This window comes from Myripristis murdjan, chromosome 12 (assembly GCF_902150065.1).
Source record: "Myripristis murdjan chromosome 12, fMyrMur1.1, whole genome shotgun sequence".
In the NCBI taxonomy this organism is placed as follows: domain Eukaryota; kingdom Metazoa; phylum Chordata; class Actinopteri; order Holocentriformes; family Holocentridae; genus Myripristis; species Myripristis murdjan.
This window is the reverse complement of record NC_043991.1, coordinates 22,606,975-22,631,802: the sequence shown is the minus strand read 5'-3', so window position 1 is coordinate 22,631,802 and position 24,828 is coordinate 22,606,975. Positions and strand designations below refer to the sequence as shown.

General features: G+C 39.9%; 1 protein-coding gene across 2 annotated transcripts in view; it reads left to right on the top strand.

Moving 5' to 3' along the window:
• astn2 (astrotactin 2) overlaps window positions 1-24,828 on the top strand; it is a 491,396-nt gene that overhangs the window by 54,994 nt on the left and 411,574 nt on the right. The gene's annotated exons all lie outside the window — the stretch shown is intronic.

The following is a 24,828-nucleotide window of genomic DNA, read 5'->3' as shown; positions in this document are numbered from 1 at the left end:
GCACAGACACACAAAGTTGGCTGCACGCACATACACACACACACATGCACACATGCACACACCAGTATTACAGCTGATAGCGCACCTCCCACACATCGCTGTTCTGTGGCCCTCTTTTGTCCAAATGTTTAACTCCCTGTAGAATTCAAGACTGTTCTCCTTGTTTCTCCACGTTACCATCTTTCAAATGAGTGTTGCCTCACTGTCTGGTTATTTTTATGTTCCTTTGATTTATCTTCATCTCTCATTTCTTAATGCCACCTTTCTAGATCATCTAGCTCATCTTATCTGGCCATAAATCCTCCTTGTTGTTTCTGCCTGTCCATCGCCTGTCGCCCTCTGTTCTCGACACTTTACCCCCTCGCTTTTCCGTTCAGATTCCAATTTTGAGTCGTTATATGTCATGCTTGGTCCCTGCTCTCTGCAGTTGACTTTTTTTTAACCCCACCTCTCGTTGCACATACAACTGGCTCAATCTGGCCCATCATCCCCCACCCTCCAATTCCTGTTTTTTCCTTTGTTCGCTCACTCTGTCCTCCTTTGCTTTCTCTCTCATTCTCTCTGCTCTCATGCCTCCGTCTCTTTCACCTTTTGAGCACCTTTGTTCCTATCCATTCTTTTTCATCTCATCTTTTGACTATGCCCCCCCACCAGCCTCTTTTCCCGACAACTTCTGCCTTTTCTCTCCCTGTCTCTCTTGATCTCTAACCTGCTTCTCCCCTCAGTCCCTGTCTTTGTTGTTTGATTCTTACCTCTCACTGTCCTCAGGTGAACCCCCCTCTCATACACCCCGCTGCTGCCTGCGCAATGCCGACCTGCTTTATTTAGTGCTTCCAACCCTCTCCCCTTCTTCTTCTATCCTTGGCTGAATAACACACCAGCCTTGTGCCCAAGGGATATAACCATTACCTAAGAGTTAACACCCTGTGCCACTTCTTTGCCTCTGTGAACATTAGAGGGTTATCATAGGGCCATCTGTGTATCTCATATGAAGCACATCCCTATTTCATGCTCCTTGAAATGCCCATCTCTCCTGGTTAGAGTTTGGAACATTCAATTTCTGCAAGATAGGAGTTCCTAGTGGAAAGGTATGCGGTGTGTGGATGTAGATAAGCTCAAGCATCTTTGCCTGCATTCTCGTAGGTATATTTGTGCTGTTTCTAGTGCATGTGTTTGTGTTGTCTGCTGTTGTACTCATGTGAATGAGGATTTGTCATTATCTGCATGCAGACTGACATAATCTGTGTAAAAAGGGACAATATTGCATAAGACGCAAAGAGGGAGGGAAGGGAGAGAGCAAGCATAACCAGACAGTGAGAACAGGAAACAAGGTGTACTGGTTTGGCCTCACGGCCTCAAGGTGTCTCCCGGCTCTGTGAGTGAACATCATTAAGTTTGATTCTGTCAGTTCTATGGCAGGCTCAAGTCTGAGCGCTCAATTCTTTTGGCATTGAGCTGTCGGTTTCTCACTCACTCATACAGTCCCCCTCCCCTCCTTTTCATCGCCCTTCCCCTACACAGTCTCTCTATCACATGGTAGCAGTGGCATATAGGCTCTGTCTAGCAGATAGGACACTATCAGCATTAGCACACAAGCTGAAATTATCACTGGTTTTCAAAGAGATAAGATACCTTTGTTTTCTAATGGCTGAGTCTCTTTCATAATCCAGTGGATTTCACAGTATTGTCTTCATAAAAGAAATATTAACATCCCTTTGTAAGAGTTTAGCGTTTTCCTTGACAAAATCTTGTAGTAACTTATACTGACTGATATTATTATGTGCCTTTTATGTAGGCCGGTCCTTTGTCTGTCTGAGCTGACTTGAGTGTCAGGGGTTAAAATGTTTTTTGAATATGCACTGAATTACTGGAAGGTGTAACAGAAAACATTTGGTTTCCCGTCCAGGCTTGAATTGCTGTATGCATCAACAGAAATAACTCATAGAATGGTATTATTCACATTCGTAAGCAAGATATCAGCTTTGACTGTGCATGTATGGTACGGTGCTTACAAGGACATATTTAGTGTCCCAGAGGAAGCATTTATTTCAGCAGACCTTCAGCTTCATACAACCTCGCCTAGGCTGGTCACTGTCCTTGCTATTCTACTTATCTGCTAATGAAAATGCTGCTTTAGCCACACTTCAGAGTTTTATGGGCTAAAAGATGGCCCTTCTAGAGAAAGATGTTAAGCGAATATGTTTTTGTGCTATTTCTCTGTTCAGCCATCTGACAAAAACAGTCTCTTATTATCATCATTAATGTTGTACTTCTTTTTTTTTTTTTTTTTTTTTTAAGAGAAAATGATTGAATGAACATTGAAATACTCATGAAAAGTATCTGATTTATTTTGGATAAATTGGATTTTGGATAACTGTTGTACTAATCAAGTAATAAAGAAAATTCTGTAGAATAATTGATAAATTAGTCATTAGATTAATGACTAATTGAAAAAGTAATTGTTAGATTAATAAATAAAAAAAAATGAAATAAATAATTGTTAGTGGCAGTCCTATTGTGCATCTAGAGTATATCATTTGCTCTGTCACTCTCAGTAGAGTTCATTAGTAGCTATTAAATTAATTCAAGGCTACAACTGCAGTATGATGTTTTAATATCATATTTTCATATTTTTATCAATATTTTAATTGTATTTGCATGGATCTCGCCCATCTAAAATCTCAACAGGCAGTTGTTAATGTGGCAGTTGTCATGTAAACCTTTTTAACCCTCCTGTTGTGTTCGCGGTCAAATCTGACCGGTGTACAAGTTTTCTCTCCAAAAAATGCAGTTAATTTCATCTGTTTGTCATGAGGCTCCATGACTTTGTTCACACATGGCATCTGAACACATAAAATAAATTTGGAGAATTTTTATTAATTTTTGAATGTTTTATTTAACTTGTATACACCCATCGTGTTCCCGGTCACAAATGACCGGCCATTAGAAATGAATGGGTAAGACTACAATTAGTGTATAAAATAGAGTTAAACACATTCCCACACTCCTTTCCCACACCCCAACATGCAGGTGTCTTTGAGCAGACACAGATGTGTGTGAACACACACACACACACACACACACACACACACACACACCTTATACCCCTTTCTGGCTTCCATGGCAACCGCCACGGGAAAGTATCTCTCAGACTTCTTTCCCACACCCCAACATGTAGGTGTCTTTGAGCAGGCACACACACACACACACACACACACACACACACACACCTTATACCCCTTTCTGGCTTCCATGGCAACCTCCACGGGAAAGTATCTCTCAGACTTCTTTCCCACACCCCAACATGTAGGTGTCTTTGAGCAGGCACACACACACACACACAAACACACACACACACACACATGGACACAGACACACACAGACACACACAACTTTGCCCCTTTTTGGCTTCCATGGCAACCCTTACGGGAACCTACCACGGGAACTGCCAACACCTGTCACCTGACACCTGACGCTGAGAAGACCCAGCTGAAGTTGTGGTCACCTTTCGGTCCAAAAATGGTCATTTTTCCTGGACCTCATCCCCACCTGAGAGGAACGGTCAGCTTCCATGTGAAAATGTCATGAGGATGACTAGCTAAATCATAGTGGTCAATGCTGACGGGAACACAAAAGATGCTAATTTTTTGCCACTATTTAGAAAATTGAAATGTTTTCAAAGCAGTGTCCTTGGAAAACATTGAAATGAAGTACTCTGTGATAAATACTACAATATGTTTCATCTGAGTATTTGGTATAGTCAAAATAATATCTATATAATGTTTTTTTCCCTAAAAAACGAATGGTATGATCTCAGGTAAATTAGGCCTACAGCACATACATAGCAAATAGAAGTTCAAAACTTGTCATTTTCACAAGAGCAGAAGTTGATAAAAAGATCTAACACAACATTAGGTGATAATATGTATCATAGTGGATTTATAATCAAATATAATGTTACCGGTCACATGTGACCGGGAACCTCATGAGTGTTAGCCCAAAATGAACAGAATAGGAGGGTTAAGGAAGCATTTATAAATGTTATATTACAGTTAATCATATCCAGTTCTCAGTTTGCACCACAGGCCTTGTCACTGTTTCCGCCTCCCGGTGGTGTGGGGAGACTGCAGACGACCACACGCTATCTCCAAAACATGCTGAGTCGCAGCCGAGTGGTTTCAGTTAACAGCCAAGATGTTCAGTGGGAGTTTTAATGCGAGCAAAGGTTCACCCCCCCCCACCAGCACAGTGACTACAGTGGAATTGTCACCTTCTTCTGCACTGTATCACATTATTCAGACATTTATATAAAAAAAATCATTAAAAGCAACCAAGAATGGGACAAAAATGAATATTGTAATGTGATAATAACTGAAAAATCATCTAAAAGGATAGGTAACACAAGAAAGGAGAAGAAAATTCCTGCTGTACCTGTCCTGTACTATTGCCTGTGTTAAGCCTCTACTGAACACACCATGTGCTGAACATCCTGCTATCTGCGTCCACAGGGCTGCTTTGAAATTAGCTTTTTTTAATCTCTAAAGTCATGGAAAAGGCTGTAACAAGACAATTCCTCGAAGTTTCAGAAAATGAGAGCATATTTTAAAAATTGAAGTGTGGTTGCCTTCAGCGGCGCTGGACTGTAACCGTCCTTGACAGATCAGTAAGTGATACCCTGGAAGCCTGATGCAGGGGGGTGGGGGTGGGGATGCTCTGTGTTCATGCCACTTGATCTTAGTGCTGCATTTGATACTGCAGATGATGGTATCCTCATTGACTGACTGAAGTAGTGGATTTGTATTTCAAGGGTTTGCCCTAACACACCTCTGCTTGAATGGTATGAGAGATATACATAGCCCTCCATTAATGGCTACATGGTCTCACAGGGTTTGATCATATTTGGCGTGCCACTAGGCTCAGTTCTTGGACCAGCTCTGTTTTCCCTGTATAAATGACCCCGTTTACATGGATCATTCCCTCTGGAGCACTTATTTCAACGGCATCGTATCCCTTTCCATTGTTATGTTGATATTATCCACTTGTGCCTCTCTGTTAAGCTTAAGCCTTTGGTGCATGCTATGGTATGGAGGTCAACAAATTCATTGTTGTAGGGCCAGAGCATGTTTCCAGGAAATCTGGTCATGTCACCAAGAACTGGCTATGACCCGAGCCATAGTTTTGAGCAACCTTGGAAAACATTTTTTTTCAGGATTTTTAGGCTTTTGTATGACTTGCTCAAGGAGCTCAGGTGGGCATTATCATCATTTAAATCACCATGTTTATTGTAAAAACTCTCCCTGTCTCAGTAGGTTCTGCTGGTAATATTGTTGATATTTCTTTGTCCCAAGTCTAAGAACAGCGCTGAAAATAACATATCCAAAAACACACTGTTCTTGAACTGCTTTGACTGCAGTGATAATCTTAGTCTTTCCTGAAAAAGACAGGCTTTCATCTCTTTTACACCAATTTATTTTGGAGCCCAGAAATAAATTGGTGCAAAAGAGGTGAAGTCTCTCTCCCTTTGTTATTTCTGATGTGGTACTTTTTCCTGTTTTCAGACTGACATTACCATAATTTGTGTTATCTGTGGATTTACAGGAGACATGCAAGGTAAAGAGTTACTGCTCTGAGTCTGTTTTGTGTACATGCCCATTAGAAAAAAAACAAAACAAAAGAGGGATAATTGGTGCTATAACGATGGGAGGATAAAGAGATGTAGCGATGAAGAAAGTTTTACACTTTTTGTATATTGGATGATCAGATTGACAGTTTTGTATCATAAAAACAAACAAACAGAATATTATAGCCATTTAAAGTGCAGAAGGAGATCTTCATGAAGGGAGTGTGGGAGACTGATGAAGATGCTGGGACTTTTTATGCATGTGCCTATGAAATACCATACAAAAACTACAATGACATCTTTTTAATTTCTCATGGGAAGTTGCTGCAACTAAAAAAAATATGAATTTTGAATTTTGAGGAAGCATTTCACTACTTATGTAGTATCTATCTATCTATTATGTACTATGTACTATATATATCTATATTTATATATTTCTCTCTATATACAGTGGTGGAAAAAAAGTTTTTGGGCACCCTTAAAATTTTACACAATCTCAAATATTATCATGAAATATTTGTGGAAAAATCTTTTTTGTGTTTCAAAAGGTATGGCTGCATTAGACAGATACAAACAAATACAAATTATTTTTCTTTTTGTTTATTGTTTACAAGAAAAACTAACAAAACTAAATTCTTGACAAATTCTTCTGACCAAAGAATCTTCTTCCAGTTCCTGGCTGTCCAGTTCTTGTGTGCCAGGGCCCAACGACGCCGGGCTAGCCTCTGTCTCTCATTGATCAGGGGCTTCTTGATAGCCTTGTAGGACCTTAAGCCATGATCTAAAAGTCGGCCACGTACAGTGCGGGTGGAACACTGGACACCAGTTTGGTTTGACCACTGCTGCTGAAGCTCCTGTGATGTCATTCGGCGGTTTTGCCTGCACATGCGGATCAGGATGCAGTCATTTCTTGCTGAAGAAACCCTTGGACGCCCAGATCTTGGTTTGTCTTCCAAGCTGTTGGTTCGTCTGTATTTCTGCAGAGTGCATCCAACTGCTGAAGGACTGCATCTGCACTTCCTGGCTATCTGGCAGCAGCTGTACCCTTCCTGGCTGAAAATCTTTATCTTCAGGCGTGTTTCCTGCGTTAGGTTCCTTGTTTTAGCCATTTTTGTGTCTGAAGAACTTTCAAATGTGCTGGCTTTATATAGACACGAAGCTTGGCAACAAAAATTGTGTCTTTTAATAAAAAGAACGACCTTCATCACTGGTACCAAAATGATCAATCAATTTTAAGTTTTTAATGGCTTTTTTAGGATTTGTTTAGTAATTTGGCTGTGGCTGTACTAAAAGAAATTGCACTTGAAGACCTAAGAGTGATTATTAATGCAATATTTCACAAATGCATGAGGTGTCCGAAAACCTTTTTCCACCACTGTATATACACCAAAGAAAGGAATCCATTGCATATGCCTGCACTGGCTGACTGCAATATTATCATATCGTGCATGTGCCTGCTGGGAGAGGGTAATTGTTTTGTGCTAATGCTATTGTAGGTCTTAGGCTGCTAGCTTATCAAACCATAAACACAATGCTGTTTTGTCTAAATCAAATAAACCTCTGGCAGCCAAAATAAATAAATGAATAAAAAAAAGAAAAAAAAATGTCAAAGTATGAGACTCTGTCACTGACTCACAGTTGAAACAGAAGCAGTCCTATTCTGCATAGCTGGCTGGGAGGACTGCAATCATGGATGTAAGACAGACATTGGGTGTGCATTTTTAGTGTAACATTTTGCTGGCTGTTTGCTAATAGCAGTGCTGGTATAGGGCTGATTTCTTGTGTTACTCTTTGAATATAGTACATGGACACACTTTAGAAATAAATGAAAATATGGAAGTTGATCAGGAGAAATGAGACTCCACAAGAACACAAGGGGAGGGGCATGAACATTGTGAGATTTCCAGCAAAATCTGGAGATTTGGCAAGTATGCTTTGAGATTGTCATCCTCAATTGCCATCTTGCCTGGTTTGTCCTGAAGCAGTCCTTCTGTCATACAAGTGGGGACTGCCACCATCTATTCCAGAGTGGTGTGAGGCAAATTTGTCTTGGAAGATATTCCAATGTGCCTGGCCACACTATCGCATTGCATTAGCATCGTGCTGCAGTTTTGCATTAAAAAGAGCATACGGTTCCCCTGCCCTGCCTGGAGCTCTTTATGGGAAACCACTGATTTGCTCTCTCATCGTTGTCGTCATTACACTCAAACACACTCCAGCCACTATTGCAAGGAATGGCTGTTGTCGGGCTCGGCCTTTTGTCATTCTGTCACTAGAGTTGTTGTTTTTTTCTCCTTCACTTGGTTGTTTTTGATTGGTTGGTAAATTGTTTCAAGGGAATAATATTACATTTCAGTACAAGTGAAATTCATTACTTAATCACTGTTACTTACCTCATCTTGGTCTCAGTCTATGTGTTGTGAAACAAAAAACTCTCATCCTACTATTCAGTTTTTTTGTTTTTTTTTGTTTGTTTTTTGTCATTTCTAATAGCATATCCTGTTCACTAATGGCCCTTTCGCATTGCATGGTATCAGCTTGACTCAACTCAGCTCTACTTTTCAACTCTGCTTTTCCTCCCCTCTCAAACAGCACCCAACACAAGTATGGTATTTTTTAAAAAATAAACAAGACAAATGTAAAATGGCTGCCTCACATGAGCGATGCCAGTATAATTAAGAGATTCAATGGGGAAAAAAAAACAAACATTTTTTGCATGGATAGATTATCAACTATGACACAAGTTTCTTCAGTCTCACTTTGGTATCTCCTGGTTTTCAGCAGCGACTGGCTGGGCTTCGCTGTTCAGTTGATGGTTTGCTGTGTTTTGTGTCACATTTAAGTATCGGCTCAGCTCGCTTGGAACCTCAACGGAGATGCTACCAAAAATAGTGTCAGGTACCAGATACTATCCTCAACTTTTGGAAAACCAAACAAAAAGAAAAAAGAAAAAAAGAAAAGAAAAAAAAAGAGTAGAGTCAAATTGATCCAGTGCCATACCAAGGAAATGGAAAAGGAAAGTGACTCTTGCAGTCTGCTAACCTTGACTGTTTAGAGCACATGAGAAAGTGGAGGAGGAAGTAACAGGAAACATGGGGTTTTTAACATCCTACACGAACCACTTTGCCCCAGCAAAGGAGCCACACTGGTTGTTTCATCAGGCCTGTGAGATGTAATGCACCTGGCCTTAAACAAAGCCCCCCTCTGACAGGCTAGAGAGGACACAGGGAAAAAGCAATTTTCTCTGCTCAGCGGAATGGCTACACCAGAAACCATCCAGGATGCAGTGGAGAGATTGGAGTATTGGAACAAGGCGAAGCACAGGTGAGGCATAAATGTTTGCATTTCCTGCTGATTAGTACAGGGAATGATATAGGACGATGGAAATTAGGATGTGAAGCTCAGAAAGAGGAAATCGGTTGCATTGTCTGTGGCAGTGTGGAAAGGCGGGGAGAGAATTTCTTCAGACGAGTGACAGATCCCAGTTGACTGGGAGGACAGGTAGTATTTTACCAAAATGAGATGCAGACACGCTCTCAGTTCTGAGCCTTTCATATGTCACACAATCACATAATAACACATAATCCTCCTTTCCTTGAGATCTTGGTGTCCATACTGCCAAACATATCAAATAAAGTGGATCTTGGACATCTCTCTTAGTCTATGTCAACCTAAATGATGACAGTGATGTCGGCATTACTGTATATCAAATACTCTAGCTAGCCAAAGAAGCTTGTACTGTAATTTGTACCTTATTTTTGAAAAACATTTTGGTTCATTTGTCGCAAGTCCTGGGGTCATGTTATACCGTTTATTGCAAGTTTGCACAATGTGAAGGCAACAGTGCTATTCTTATCTCTGCTCTGCTAGATATGCATGGATGAACAGTGGACCCCAGCTATGCTTGAAATGCTCTTCTTGTAATTTAAGCAGTCAACGGTGATGTATAGCCACCAGTGTGTTGGGTCAGCTAGGCACCGAGGGCCCACACATTCGACCATAATTGTGGCTCCTCTGGAATCCGGGCCTACAGAAATTAATTTCCACCCTACCTCAGCATGACCAGATATAATGCTGCTCCAGGCGTGGACACTTTGGGTTATTACATGAACGTATGAGTGAGTTACATTTTAATTGTGCCAAGCTTTAATTATTTCAGCCACCTTTTCGTTTCGTTAATTTTACACACGTGTTATTGCACAGTGAATACAAAATCAGTCCTAATTAAAACGGGTTTGGTAGCAAGCCAGCCTAAGGGACTGATACGTGAAGGTTTCTAGAATTAAGACTTATTAGAAAAAACGATTTGCTCAAGTAGGTAATTGTTCCTCATGCATAAAGTTTCTTTTCATCATCGCCGCTCCATATCTATCTCTTAATTTATATTCACACCTATCACCTACATGGCTGAGTAGATATCAATGAAATCTGCGATTCGCTGTGTTCGTTTGTCAGCTTGTTAGCGTACACACCCGAAACATTAATGTTACTAAAGCCCATAGGTGTAACAAAGAATGAGCAGCCGGTGTAGGATGTTTAACAGTTTAGGCTCATACTTTAAGTCTTCAGTGGTAATTTTCTACCCCTTTCAAGAGAATTTACATATTTTCTGGTATAAAGACGACTGCATTATTCAACAGATTAGAGGTAACAGTCAATAAATCACAGTTTGTGTTAGAGGAGAGAATCAATGGTCGGCTGGTTCAAAGGAATCCATTAAAAAAAAAAAAAAAAGTTGGTTGGTTTGAGATTTTTTTTTTTTTTTTTTTTTTTTTTTTTTACACATTTGCATGTGCATTTAAGGTTTTAGTAACAAAAGAAAAATATCTCAGTTTCAAGAGTCACCATTTCTAATATTGTGTTAAAAATAGAATCAAATCATAGAGGGATTGATTTATTGGAAGTGGTTTGAGCGATGTATAATCACATTCAAGCGCTGCATGAGACCTTGATAAGGTGTATTTTGAGTCTATGGAAATTGTGGCGTGACCTTGCGCTGGTCACTGTGGGAGAGAACAGGTGAAGCATGTCTCGTCACCTCGGCTCAGACAGCGCTAAGACAGAGCCGGGGCTTGGTCTAGTTCTCATCCACGTAATGTGAAGGCTTGGGTTTGTTATACATTTTGGATGCATGCACTAAGAGCCGCTTGAGTTCATAGAGGTCTTCTGCAAAAAATGTGAGATGGAAGTAAACAATTTACTGAAGTCTACCTCATTTTTATATTTCCCTCAGTCATTCTGCAACGCCAGTATTTACTCTTTTTACATCATTGAAAATGCTTCACAGTGTTCAAAGCTTGAAATGAACTACAGTTAACTTCAGTGTGTGTTTCTTATTTTTATTTTATTGTCATATTAGTATCTCATATTAGTAGTAGTAGTAATAGAATTTTTTGACGTGATATTATTTTAGCAAAACAGTCTTTTATTTGTCCTTGTGTAGTGTCAGCTCCACAATAAAAGAGATCAAATAAAGACTCAAATACAAAAACTATAAATATATCAAATAAATATAAAATTAACTGCCGCCCCAACTAAGAGAAGTGCCTAAAGTAAGAGGACTTGGATGTGGCAATGAAGATTTGTGAAAACTGAACGTGATTTTGAAGGATTATTTCCTGGCAGAGGCATCCATCCTGAGGGCGTCTGATAAGTGAGCGGAGCATAATGCAATCACGGAAGATGTCATCAAGCTGTAAAACACCTCTCGACATGCTGTGTTTACCTTGTGAAACGCATGGCCACCGGCCCCGCTCATCCACGCAAAGAGTTTGAAATGCTCCCCGGTCAAATGCGAGGTCTCTGATACGACACCCACTCACGCACACTCGGAGAGAAAGAAATAATATTAGAAAAGAGAGCCGCTGAGATAGATCTAGTCCGGGCAATTTTCAAGCGTCAGGAGGTTGTTTTTCATACTGTATAAAACTAAATGGTTTTTGTCTGAAGGGAGGAAACTAAGCCCTGTTTTTCTTAAATTATGGCCACTGTGTGCAGACACCACCGGGACTGATGGGAAGAAGAGGGGAAACAGATTGTGGTGTTAGAGTTGGAGTGATAATAGTTGAAAACCACAAAAGTTGACACGGCACAGAGAGATTTTCAACAGTTGCATTTTGTCAGACACCACCAGGGTGCAGGGGCAAACGTTTGAATGAGACTTCATTGAATAAACCCTCCAACCCGCTATGGCTTCACCTCTTTTTTTTTTTTCTGCAGCGAAATATCGACAGGACCCACAGTTCTTAAAAGTGTTATCGTTATTTCTGCTCAAACTCGTTGTCACTTATGTCAATTACAAAAAAAAAAGTTTTCCCCCTCTTTCACAGCCATCTGTTTTTCAGACAATGCTCAAAATCAGCTGATTTAACCCTTAAATGGTTTCTGTATCCTGGGGGATACAAACATTTGGCAGGCTATAGGGGGGAGGGACATCAAGTATCTGCATTTAATATCATGAGAAAGTCTTAAGGGGGGATGGGTCAAGTACCCAGGTCATGTGACTTCATGGCAGCATTCAAAACTAAATTGATACATTTATGTCAAACTCCAAAATGGCAGCCTGCGTGGACAGAGACACTGGCCATGAGATAAATGTTGTTATTTTTCTTGTTAATTATGTTTTGGGGGGATTTGTTTTTGAAAATATTGTTCTATAAGGATAATTTTAGGTATTCTTGTTGAAAAATAATGAATTACATTTACACATCTTTGATAACCAGGCATTGAATGTCTGTATCCTGGGGGATACGTTGTCCAGATAGGGGTATAAAAACAGGCATGATCACTCTCAGATATACTTATGTTTTGAAGCCTATACTCTACAGATAATCAATAATATAAAGGTGTTAAATATTGATTACACTTCATTTTACTCTTGAATGTATATTACTGATTAATTCATCAGTGTACATATGTTTTCAGGGAATTTCTACCAGTACTTTCTATGGTAAAAGAAAGAAAGAGGTGGCATCTCTTGTGTTGCCACCTGATTTTTCATCTGATTCAGATGAGGGAACCAGTGAAGAAGATGAGGAAGATGAATTATATGCAGAGGGCCAGTGTCAGGACACCAGCAGCAGTGACCATTCAAAGCTAGACTTGTTTCTAGCGTTCAAAACATATGTGAATAGCTTGTGTTCTGTTTTTCCCCCACTTTTTTGAAACTTTTTATACAAGACATGAAAGAGAATAGCTAATGAATTGCTTATAATATGTTTTAAAAGTTTACAACTGAAATATTTGAAAAATTGGAAAATGGTAAATTTATACCCTAAACGGGCAACGTATCCTGGGAGATACAAACTGTAAAATGAAAACTAAAGGTCATATTTTGAAAAAAATCATGAAATTGTGTTATTTTAGCCTAGATACAATAGAAAATAGCAATTAATTATTTTTCCAAAATTTTTATATATGCTTGCCCATTTAAGGGTTAACAAAGCATCCTCTGCTCTATGTGACTCCACCGTGCAGTCAGGAGATATGAGGGAAGATATGAGGGGAATGTATATCCTCTCCTCTGACATCATTACAGGAGGATAAATCAGTGACATTTAAGTAGGCGCTGTGATAGGGCTAATGTTAGCTGAGAGTTATTAAATGTCAGGGCTCTAAGCTTATGTCTTCATTAGATTCGGATGGATTAGCGTGGACCTGTTGTCAGAACTAAGTGTCGGTAACAATTCCAACAACACACGGGGAGCTCTCTCTCTCGAAATAAAATCCATTTTTGGCTGCAGCTCTGTGATTTGATTTCCTTTCCCAAATACATGCGCATGGGGGAATCTCTTTTTTTTTTTTTTATCTGCAATAAAAGTCAATGATGTAACTCAAAGTGCGGTATTCAATGTAATCAAAGCATATCATGTTGTGATGACTTGGTAATGATTGTGTCTGGATTTAGATGCTCATTTTTAAGTTTAAGTTGCACTGTCCTATACAGAAATCTCCAATATGAACATATGGGTGTCAGAGGAGGTGAGCAGCAGCTGCACTTCAGCATTCTCAAGCATGACTCATGATTCCTGTGGAACTGCTAATGGTGTGTGTGTGTGTGTGTGTGTATAATTTCAGCGAACATGACAACCACTTTCTTGTTATCGGTTGTGTTCTGTTCCTCTTGGACGCCAATTAAGTATCAGCTTGTCTGTGTTTGTTGTACCTGAAAGCATTTTTTTTTCCAGGCGGATAAAATTAAATCTCTCTTCTCGTGTAAAATACATTATTTATTTATTTATTCGTACTCCGAATCCAAAAGTGATCATTAAATGATAAATCCTTTATTTTGTGCTGTAGCACTACAGGACTGATCTTGCTAAAATGAAATGTAAAAGTGAAAATAGAAATGGTTGAAAGCCAGTTGAATTGAAAATGAAGAAGAGAATATGAAAAGATCAAATATAACTTTGACTATGAAAGACAGATTGTATTTAAATTGTACAAATGTCAATGTTGTAGCAATATGCTGATATCTAAAATTGCTCAGAGCTGTGTAATACACCACAGCAGGCCCAACATGGCAGCACTGTCATTTTTGGATAACGCTCAATTTTATCTTCATTTGTCAGTTTGATATTATATCTTTGCATATCACATGTTACATGATATATTTTATGACATCTCCCTGAGAACAAATGACAAGATTTGTTATTATTCCACCAACTGGAGAGAATAAAGCTTGGTAATTGGTTGAGGAGATGAACGAGGCGCAGCGGTTGAACTGCGGGCTGCTTTGGTTGAGGCGACTGCTTCTGTTCAGCACTCAGAGATTAAAAGTCCCTTCCACCAGGGTGTCGCATGAAGCAATAAGATTAGGGAAACTGAATTTGAATTAGGAAAACCAAAATTTAAATTAGCAAAAAAAAAAAAAAAAAAAAAAAAATTAATTCACTGTTAATCTTACTCAAGCCATTACATTCAATTTAAAATTGTCACAAATTCAAATTCATGCAGGTCAAAAATGCAGTCTCTGGCACCACACACAAGGGAAAAAAAATCAATTTTGCACTGTGTTATGGAAATCCTTTTACTGTAGTCCTCTCTTTCATAAGTGTTCTTGTGGGCAGAGCACTCTCCTCCGGAGTGCTGCAGGAGTGAAAATTTTTTCTAGTGTCTGCTTTGCATACTTCACAATGTTCCATTATTACTGCTGCGATCACTTCTTAGCATCAGACACAGCTATTGGAAATGCCACTATTTAAACCTCCTAGTAATATGTTTAACGGAGGCAAAGTATGTCCCTTATAGCAGTGAACTACAAGAGAGTGTAGTTGTGAACTTTGACAAGTATTTTCTCATTAAAAATGTTACCATGTTACCATCTGTCTGTAATTCAGATTCTTTATAATCCAAGCGTTGTATTTATCTAGGTCAGGAGTTTGATGGGTCCGACTTGCTCTTTAAAAGCCTCCTGATGATAGATCGGGCAGTCGTAGATCCCCGCCAGCCTCGCAGGACAGAGAGCTGCCACGGTGTGGACAGGGATCAGTATTTCTCAGTGTAGTTATCTGCCACTTTATGGCTTGTTGGGATGATAGTGGTTGGTGCTAGTGGACACGTTATATTTTCTTTACAGCTAATACAACTCAGGAGGTTGAATGCTCCAAAAAGGGGTTTTCTAAATCGATTTGCACACGTGTGTGTTTGTGTGTGTGTGTGTGTGTGTGTGTGTGTGTGTGTGTGTGTGTGTGTGTGTGTGTGTGTGTGTGTGTGTGTGTGTGTGTGTTTCATTACCACATTAGGCATTACAGCTCCTCCTTATATTGAAATGCTGCCAACACTGAAGCTGATACTGAGGCTGCAGCTTGGGAATACTTTTGCTGTATGATCAAAAATTTTAATTCAGATGTCTGTCTATCCCTCTTTAAGTCAAAATAAAACCACACAAATTTGGAGGGGGAGGATGATAAAAACATCTTGATTTTGAACACACATCCACATGAAGGCATCATTAGTCAGTGTGATGGTTGTCAGATCAGATCTGTCTTATAAATACACATCTTAGCACTCCTACAGCTACAATGCAAAATCTTTTCTCTCTTTGATGACAACTGAGAAGACAATCCACCAGTGTTTTGTATACTGCGCAAAAGACGAAGAGGAGAAAGGGAGAGAGACGGAGACGCACGCTGTAAACACGTCGCCTTGCTTTTGCAAGGATTTGAGAGGCTAATATGAATGTCAAGTACGTAATTGTGCGTAGCCCCCAATCAGCAAAGCACCACAGTGTTAATTGTTTTTCTGGATGTGGGTAATTAGAAGGTGCTGCCTTCGTGAGGCGTACCAACATTAAAGGTTAACTTCATGAAAATTACACACTCCTGGTTTGATGTCATCACTTTTTCCCCGTCCTATTAGACAGTGTCAGCTCTCTGACATTTTGTCCACTCTCGCTAGTTTGTAAACAGTAAGTGTGTGTGCTTCACCAAACAGTGAGATAAGGAGACCGAGTGATGTCTGTCCAGGAGGCCATCAACTGCTCACAGTGGTTTTGTTGAAACAGCAGAATGCCATGTCAAGAGACAGGGGCACTGCATGAGTGAGCATGACTGAACTGGAAAATAATTAAATGACTGTAATATAACATGGTGCTTTACGGGTACCGACCTAATTACGTCGATACTACAGAGTACCCATTCTCCTTAGATCAAGTGATCACTTTTCAGTACTTTGAGAGAAGCTTGTGTTGTGAATTCAAATAAATAGTGATAAGATTCCTTATGAGCCTTTTGAAAAATCCTTCCTTCGCCGCTTATTGCAAGTGTGCATCCGAGTGGGAGAATATAGAGAGAAAGAGAGAGATTGAGACTGCATTACCCCAGTGTGCTCGCTGCCTCCAGGCCGGCTCTAACCTCCGGTTTAGAGAGGTGTATCTAGTGATATTCCCTTCCCTCTCATGAGAAATGCATTATAACACACACACACCGGAGAGAGGGGTGTGTGTCTCCATCACATTCTTCCTCGTTCAACTCCAATCGGGATGTGAATGAGGATGAATGTGGAGACACAATGCCAGCTGCTGTGAATATCACACAGCCGGCGGTGGTGGTGCATTCATGGACCTCCCTGCTGGCTCAGCCCTTTCTAGTGATGTTACATTCGCAAACGATCTGATTCTTTTGAAAGGTTCTTTGAGGTAGCAGTCACAAGTCCCACCCGGATTCTGGGAAGATCCAGCCCTACTCTGCCTGTGATTGGCTAACCCTAACCCTAATCTCACCATAATCACAAACTTCACCAATTTAGACCAACAAAGGCAACACATACTAGCCAATCAGAGGCAGAGTTGGGTCGAGCATTACTGGAATCAGGGTAAGATAATGCAGTCAGCTTCAGAGGTTGGCAACGTGTTTGGAGAAAAATAAAGAAAGAAAATGAACCAAACTCCAAAATGCAGCAGCGTTTAGATGCACTTCAGCAATAAAGGCAAAGATAAAGCAGAGTGCAATATTTGCAAACCGAACATATCATTTAAAATCGCCCCTCCCCACCCCTGCTATCTTTGTTCAAAAGGAGCTGGTCTTTTGAACAGCTCTTTGAAACGAACAGAGCCATAAGAACCCGTCAAAGAGCGCTAATTCCCATCACTAGCCCTTTCCATGTCGGCCCCCCCTTGGGCCAAACTCCCTTTTATGGAGGCTTTAGCGGTGGAGAGAGCTGAAGTGGGTTTTCACTGCTTCCTGCTTCCTTCCTTCACTCCACAGCTGGTCAGCAGCTAGACATGACTGAGACAGCCTGGAGATTGTTGGGATGGATTTGGGAGGAGAAAGGGATTTATTTTGTGTGATGTATTACAATGAAATTTTCAGAATAAATAATGTTGAAATTAAGAAGTTTAGACTTTTAGACTGACCACTGCTCTAATGCATTTTTCCTCCTTAACAGCTGCTACATTCCATTCATTTCTGTAGTGTACAAAAATTAACATGCAGGCTCGAAACTTTGAGATAGGTGTTAATTCATCGCGGCATTGTAATTTACTTTAATGCCCTCATTTATTCGAAAAGTCTAGACATCTTCTGGTGTGTTCGCATCAAGGAAAGATGGTGCGTACATCTGGGACTACAGTGTCAGCTGTGAAACAGTTGCTTTCATTTACTATTTGGTCAGAAGAGCCCAGAAGACAAAACACTAAACAAACATGAGCAGCGAGAAAATGATGCCGTGGATTTGGCTTGTTTTTGCTTTGAAAGGATGGTAAACCCAGTTAAAAAACATGAATTTGCTTAGTATTCCTCTCAAATACTATTTTCATCATTCAGCAAGCTTTGAGAGTTGCAAAAATTGTAATAACTGTAATAAAAAATAACCGTTAAAGAATAACTGCATTAATACATTTCAGCAGGGCTATGTAATGTTAAATATATTTAAATGGGATTATAACTATGTAGCTGAAATTAGGACTGCGTAGCTATGTGTGTGTTGTATGCATCATATGTGTGATGCATGTCATGCATTGTCCTCATTGGGCATGGGCACAGGTGCACTTCAGGCGTTGGTGTGTGTGTGTGTGTGTGTGTGTGTGTGTGTGTGTGTGTGTGTGTGAGAGAGAGAGAGAGAGAGAGAGAGAGAGAGTGTGTACAACCACCATAAGCCAGTCTTCCTCTGCACTGACTGACACCATATGTGCCCAGCCCTGGTTCTCCATGTTTTCTCATTTCTTGCCTCTATGTAGAAAAGATACAAGAACATGTTCGTGGAAGCTGCCGTGCCTGATTCCCAGATATCGTCCCCATCCCTAGAAGCTCTGTTCCCAGATCTCAGCAGGCTATTAAACACACTGCAGCGTGGTCTGGTGCCACTTCAAGGGCTGTGCTGCTGTCATGATGGCTGTGGTCCAGGCACTGGTTGTGTCATAAGCACCGTGGAGAGAAACAGAGAAGGTGCATTTCAAGACATGAATGTGACAACGGATTAAAATATAAGCCACGTAGTCGGCCAAGATGTCTGAATGTTCAGTGGATGTGGGCATTTTAACTAGATCTCGGGAATAATGCCCATTTACGTGTTTGAAGTACAAATTACATTATATGATCTGAATATATATGAACACACCGGCACGTGTAGCCCCGGTTTATACTATTCCAACCAATTGGTATTTGTTCTTCATCTACAGTCTGTTTAAGGTATAAGGGTTTCATTTTTTGATGTAAAGGTAAAGAATAATTTATTTTGTTCATTGTGTCAGACTGATACAGGATTGCGACTAATGGCTTCCTGCTATCCATCAAAAAAAAAAAAAAAAATCAAAAGCTGTTGTGATCATATGGTCCTTGAATATATATTTATATGATTTATAGTTTGCTAACAAATTGGCAGGTTATCATAAAGCCTTTGACACCGATATGAAGCTGGGAGTGTTGCCATGAATGTGACATATCACTGGTTGTGTTTGGCACTCAAACAACAAAACCCTAAAAGAGAAAGTGAACCAGCTATAAGGCATTACATTTTCTGTATCTTTCTTTCTTTCTTTCTTTCTTTCTTTCTTTCTTTCTTTCTTTCTTTTGTCTATATGCCTCTCCACCTTTCCACCTCTCCACCTTTCCACAACGAGTCTCATCATTTATTTAAAGACCACTGATGCCAGTACTCTCAAAACGATGCCTGTAAAGCCACTTTTAAACTGACTGACGGGGTGACACTAATAAAATCATACTTTTTTCTGAGGCTTTCAACATGCTGAGCTGCCATGAAACTTGTCATTTGTTTCCTGCCTCTGACACGAAAATGGGAGCTGGCTTAGCGAATAAGGCACAGGTCCGTAAAAGCACAAAATTGTGAGTTCTAGACAGACCTATGACCATGACAAGTCAACTCCCCAAGAACTATCAATACTCCGAGTATGTTATGTTATGTTATGTTATGTTATATATTTCAGTGATGCTGATTAGTGATGAGTCATACTTTGATTCTGCAAATTCACAAACCAGCTATAATTCTCTGACATTGACCTCTTATATATTGCTGAAAAAAAATGTTAACTTTTATTCCCTTCTCAATTAAGACATGAAGACATTAAGACACAGCATCTACATTTTTGAAAGACTTGAACTCCACTGTCACACTGTTAGTAAATCTCTTCACTTTCTTTCATCATGTCCAACAGCCTATAGTTGTTAGAGTGCCTGCCTCACAATAACAAGATCAGAGGCTCAGAGCCCAGTTAGTTTGGTTTATCTACCAATGTTCATGTGTAGGTTGTGTTCTATTAGACTTTGACTAACTGATATATTTCTATTAATGTGGCTGTTTCATCCATCTGAAATGCTGAATAATGAGGAAATAAAAATGTTGTTACTTTGCGCATAGAATTGAGCATACATGCAAAATTGCAGCCGGATTCATAGCACATGTGTAACAACTGTATTCACATGTTAGTGCATCAGGATCATTTTAATCTGACAGGCGCGTGCCTGCAGTGGGTGATTAGTATACTACCACACCCGCCTATTTCTCTACATGAGGAAAGCTGTTTTGGAGCAGTGTAGCAGTGGAGAGAGCTGCCAAGCCACTGGAAAAAAAAAAAAGCGAGAGATACATGGGTCATATATTAAAAGTAGCGAAAAAAACAAAACAAAAAACAACTTCCCTAATGCTGAAAGCAGATTTTCCAGTGTGTATGCAACTGGCACACCTGCTTGGAGAGCTTTTATGAATCCTGTATACAGCCTGCATATGCAGATTCCCATGCTGTGTAATGTAGGCTATTAAAAATTTCAGCGGCTACAGAAATATGTCGCTGAGAAAACAAAAAAAATATCACCATTACAGGATTTTTTTTTTCTCTGAAAAATAGGCTGTCGTGCACCACCAGCATATCAGCACAAAACACACACAAAAAAATAAAAAGCTGGTCAGTGTATAGATGTATAGAACTGATCTAAATAAATCTCCCTCGCTGGGCCAGGTGCACAGCATGTTACCGTCTTGTTCCACAACAAGATGTATTGAAAGTCAGGCTCCGACTGAACTGTCCGGCTGGGGGAAACCAAGCACTGAACAGGCTTCCAGCTTTACACACCGCAGTGTAACCTGATGGGGGATGGAAATTAAAGGGACACATTAGAAGATGGAAATCCCAGTCCATTTTATTGTCAGCTAAAAGTAAAAACACAACAATTGTATACTGTATGCTGTACAGTTTACATCAGAATAAGTTGGACTATAACATTTTCTGTGACTTTGGGACCTTTCTGATGTTGTGTATGCATTGTCTGAGGCAGCTCTAAATTTGTTCACAGACCAAGAGCAAACTCAGGTAAGAGTGTTGCGATGAATAACAGATTTTTGTACAAACTGTTTGTGAAAGAGGCTCCTTTTCTCTCCAGCCTTGCTTTGTGACCCATACATGGGGTGTAGCTGCTGTCAGTGCCAAAATGTATTATGTGATTTTATTATTTTGTCTTTTTCACAGGAGCGCTTGTGTTCTTGAACCTCTAAATTGCTGGCGGCAACATCCCCTGGTTGTGTTTCCTTTGAGTGTCATGGATACAGACAGCACCACTAAACTTTGAGCAAAACCTTTTAGAGAGATGACAGAGAACAAAGAGGCTTTGTACTAGAAATGTTACCTGACTCTTTTTTATATATAAAACCAGACATTATTTACTTGGTTCATTTATTCATTATTATTATGCATCAGTGACTGCAGATAGTGTATCAATTGAAGAAATTAAAATAAATTAATAAATAAATGAATTAATTAATTAAAGATGTCAAAAAATATGGAGCTGGGGGAAGGGGAAATATTTTGAGGAAAAAAAAACTCTTTATGAGATTGAAGTCACATATTTGTGCAAATAAACTGACAAATTTATGAGAAAAAAAAAATCAAAAATTCTGAGATTAGAAAGTCACAAAATTTGCCAGAAAAAAACTTGCTAAAGCTGACTCCAGTATGATTGGATGAGGTCATCGACTGCAGGCATGATGTTTTTTTTTTTTTTCCTGATAAATTTTTAATCATTTTAATCTCAGAGAATATCTTTTTTTTTCTGTGATTACCACACCCTCCCCCAGCTCCATATTTTTTCCCCCCTACGACAAGCCCTAATATGCCGTTGCACACTGCCACCATATCCAAGTACTTACCTCAGATTTTGATCAAATATATGTACAATTAAGAAAATATACAAAATCCAAATTGTTGGCACTGCTAGGAACAAGACATTTTTCTGTGCAATACCTCCTCCTTTTCCTCACAAACATCAAATGCATGGAAAATATACTTGTCTCTATTCCATCAAACATTATATCATGGAAGACAAACAGCTGCTCTAAAGAGAACGACATAAAGCTCGGACATCCTTACACATCATAACACTGTTTCCCAGCATAAAAATACAGTCTTTGTTTCAGCAAAAGGTTGAAGTTTTTGAAGTCACTTGAGTGCTACAAATCTGTTCCAGGTTGTACTGGCTTCTTCATGGCCATGCTACAAAGACAATCCACTTGTAATAAGGAGTTTATCTCAAGTGGTTTCAGCCAAAGTTGAAACAATTCTCTACCCCTTTGATGAGGATACCCAGAAAAATTCACTTTAATCAGCACTGCAGCAGAGTGTGAAGTTGAAATGCTTTGTTTCGACTTTTGATGCATTCATAAAATCTTCTGCTTCATGCAGGACTGTCCCGGGGAAAGCAAGCCAATACTGTATCATGCTTAAATCTTCTCTACAGGATTATTGTACAGAATATTATTGAGAAGCCTTTTTGAATGAGCTCGAATTGAAAACTTTGTAATACATTACTGTGTTAATGCAGGGTGCCCCATTTCACTCATATCTCTCCTGTTGAAAGGCTTATTTCTCTGGGATGTGGGAAAGAAAAAATCGTGCTTAAATTCAGATTTATTTTACTATAATTCAAAAGTGACAATTTTTTTTTTTTTTGGTAAGGACTCATGTATCAAATTGTGATGCGCTTTTTAGGTACTATATATGTATTATATGGACTGGCTTGCCTGTTTGTGTCATGCTGTCTTTTGGTGGGGACGTTGTCGTCAAAGTTGGCGTCATCAAGTTTGGCTGTTTGTCGTGCAATCTTGACAGGGATGGCTGTGTTATAGGCGCATGTTTTATCGTGGGTGGCTGTTTGAGAGAGGGGAGGGAATTAGTCATGCTTAAGTTCTGGTGACTGTGCTTCAGTGGCTGTCCACGTGACCAGTAAGAGTTCATCATCCCACTACACATCTCTCTCTGTCTTGAGTGGCAGGAAAACCAAAGCAGAGAAATGACTGATTCTACTGAACAATGTTGATTCTTTGTCTTACCTCCATGCAGTTAATTTAACAGCAGCTGTTGAGACCAAGGACAAAGGTTGGCTAACTGTTGCTTTGACTCTAGCTGGAGCTATGGCGGCCTCTTGCAGAGAAGTGGCCCAGTTTTGTACTTGCTGCTGCTGCTTATTGGCTGGCAGTGTTTCCCATACAGTGCATAAGCCCGCTTGTGAAGACTTGCTCCCTTATATGTGCTTATATTCAATCTCCAGTTTGCCAACTTACATTACACACCATAGCAAGGTGGCTGCACAACTGCCATTTCGTGATTCACAGGCCAATAGACCATCAGCTCTCCCACTCGCTTTTTTCTTCTTCTGTACTGTGTAACTAAACACAGAGAGAAAGAAGTAGAGAGAGAAGGAGAGAGAAAGAGGGCCAAGCTACACTTTGGCATCCTGCTGTTTACCTCAGATAAGTTAGATTAGAGAAGGGATACTGTGTTCAATCTGTACAACTGATTGCAGGTGGGCAATAGTATAAAATGCCAAGGGCGATACAGGTAGTGTAGTTAAGGCACGACAGGAATGTGTTTGAGATGGCCAGAAATGTACAGCCAAGTTACGGGAAGCTGCATCATCTGACTGACCTACTAATGGCTCCCCATCCAAAATGTCAAGCCTATAGCGCTGCTGCCTCTGTACACATTGCAGCAACTTTGCCACCCACACTTGCAGTAGTTGCAGAGAGCGAGGCCAACTGGCTGCCACACTCCTGGAGAGCGTACAGTTTTGACGTCTGCGAATAATATTCAGCAGGTCTGATTTTTTGCCACTCGCTGCTGTAGTAACTGCTGGGAAGTGATGCTGCCAGCCAATTACTGACAGTGTGAAAGGTCGTATTGTTGGCATGGAAAATTTTGCATTGTGCCATTTTCAGTGTCCACTGCTTGATATGAATTATTTAATGTACCTCACTGCATGGGAATGCATCATCAGTTTTTTAGTATAGCCTGCCTACCTGCTATATTGTTTCTGAATAAATCAGAGATTCTTGGCGGACTTGTTAAATCCAATGCTAAACTGGCGATGATTTAATAAAGTGCTCTGTAAATGAAATCTAGACTTTGTAGGACTTAACGCTGTAGGAAATCCCTCTTTCTTTTATGGATAATGTGTTTTTTTTCAAACAGCAACTGCTGGACAGCCATGGACCCAGTAATCAGGAATTAGCCACTAGACGAGATGATAGTAATGATCTAAGTGGGCGTAAGCATTTATCTCCGGCTGCCTGTCTTCAAGATCAATTTTGCTCATAGTATGGGGCACTAAAGATCAATTACTGTAAATAAAATACAAAAAAGCAAGAGCAGAAGTAAATATGGCAGACATACTTACATACTGATGCATTGTTTGTGTGCTCTGTGATTACTGCACTGTGCCTCCGGTGTGCAGCTCAGCACTGTGCTAAGCATTTATTTCGTGTGACCTCCAATCTGAATGCACAAACACTGGTGAGGGCAAAAAAAAAAAAATTGCCAGTCTGTCTACATCTATTGGCGTCAGATGAGCTCGACTCCACTATTAGCACCTATTAGTGATGTGTAAAACTGCCCAACCCTTGATAGACAGTGTACCTGAGTGGAATACGAAGACTGAAATATTGCCCCTGTTCACCTTTGGATTCCACTGGGCATGCTGTTCTCACTACAGCTAGGACGAAGGACAAATACTAAAACAATAATCCATGATAACCCTTGCTTTTTGTGTACGACTATCACAAACTTTGTTCCAGATTACTGGGAAATGGAAACCATACCACAACTGGTTTCCATTGCAAAGGTTCACAATCCCTATTTCTGCATTTCATTTTCTGAGAGATTTCAATATGATGCTGAAGCACTCAGCATCATGGTCACTTTAAGCCATTTGCTAAAATAACCCTAACCCTAAGACCTCTTGCATACACATTTATGATGTCTCATGTGA